The following is a 1,937-nucleotide window of genomic DNA, read 5'->3' as shown; positions in this document are numbered from 1 at the left end:
ATTAAGATAGCAAAACAGAGCAGAGAAGTATTTACATCTAGGCTGTTACCTTTCCGAATGGTAGTTTTATACAGCAAGGTGGGCCAGTAGATAGTTATCAGTGAGGCAGGCATCACATGGTGGCCAGTAAATTACTTGTCCAATTTGGTGTGATTTGGATTAAAGTACAAAAGTAATTTCGTTGCCAGCAGATTCTCTCTCTCTCTCTCTCTCTCTCTCTCTCTCTCTCTCTCTCTCTCTCTCACACACACACACACACACACACACACACACCTCCCTCAAATGAAAGAATGGTCAAATTGCAGAAGAGGTCATCTTTTCCCTTTTGAAATGCTCCTCACCCAGGGTTGTAGCGACTGGCTGGCAAGCCTCCTCTCATTCCAGAGAGAAAGCAGACCTGGCTTGCAAACGCTCACAGGGGCTAGAATCTCCCAAGACGGGATAGGCCCTGCCATGACCCACACTTGCTCAATGAGGTCTTGACATATTTATCAGCCCATCCTTCCCCTTCCCCCCGCTTCTCATGGCCTAACCTTCTCCCCTCTTCCTGTGCTCCAAAATAAAGCAATAGATGTGTTTATATGACTCATAGGTCCATGAACTCAATCCAGCGGGTAAATAACTCACTGAGTGAATGAGATATGTCATTTCCAGGCTATAGAAATAATTCACTGTCTCACCTTTTCCTAATGGGTCTCATGACCTGGTGTTTTCATGTCTGCCCACTGCAGCTGCAGCAGCATAGCCTCTGCAAAGTCCCTTCAGCTCCGCTGGTACCTGTGGTAAAGAGGAAGGGCTTGAACCGCTCTGAATGGTACTTGTCTCCTCCTGGATATTAAATATATAAATATATATATATATATATATATTTCTTCCTATAGGGACTTTTTTCTTATGAATTAATAACAAAATGGAAATATGTTACAGTTTTTGTTTTCCTTTCTTAGTTAAAGGACAGAAACTTCCACGACTGAATGTGTGTATTACTAACCTGAACTGGTTCTGGGCAAAATCCTGAGGAAAGCTCAATTGATTATCAATTGCTTTTCCCTCTGTCTTTCTCACCTTCCATTCTGCCACCTCCTTGCCCCCAATCCCAGGCTCACCACTGAGCACATACACACACCCACAAACTCACACTGGCAAAATCCCAGTTCACCGCCCGGTTCAAATCACCCGATATCACTTTCATAAAATGATTCCTTTTATTCCCTCACTGAGGTCTGCCCACCTTCCTAGGACAACACAGAAAGCCAGACCACTAGATTCCTTTCACCCACCAAAAGTCAACTCAATCACGTCTTTGGTTGTATCTGCCTTCCAACTCCCAGACCAGGAAAGACTCTGTCCCCAGCTACCTGAAATCCGTCCAGACTCTACCTCCGATATTCTAGTTTGGGGAAGTTTTCCCCCTCAGCACCTACCTGTAATATTTCTTCACTCCTCAATTTCTCAGACAAGTAAGTGTTTTACTATTTTTGCATCTGCTTATTTTTTCCAGCCAGGTTCTAATCTCCACTAAAGGCAAGACCCATATCTGCAATTATACTGAACACACACAGACACACACACACACACACACACACTCTCTCTCTCTCTCTCTCTCTCTCCAGCCAAAAATGTGTCATTGCACAGAGTTGGTGTTTTGTAAATTTTTGCTAATACATCTTAGCAATTTCAAGTCCTCTGAGAGCCCCTGGAAGAAGATATTTGGAGGCAGACAAGAGTTTGAAATCAGACCAAAAAAGGGGGGGGGCATTAACATTTGGCAAGTTTTGTAACCATTCTGGTGCTTGGTATTCTTGCATGTTAAACGGTGCTAATAAGGCCTAGTGTCGGGTGAGTGTCAGCATTAATAGGATGGGGTGTGTAAGGGGCAGGCAGATTGGCTGGCACTTGGTCAGCCCTCCATAAAATAGGACAAGTAGAAGTCACAG

This window comes from Lagenorhynchus albirostris, chromosome 6 (assembly GCF_949774975.1).
Source record: "Lagenorhynchus albirostris chromosome 6, mLagAlb1.1, whole genome shotgun sequence".
Taxonomy (NCBI): Eukaryota; Metazoa; Chordata; class Mammalia; order Artiodactyla; family Delphinidae; genus Lagenorhynchus; species Lagenorhynchus albirostris.
The sequence above is the reverse complement of the archived record's forward strand: the minus strand, read 5'-3'. Positions refer to the sequence as shown.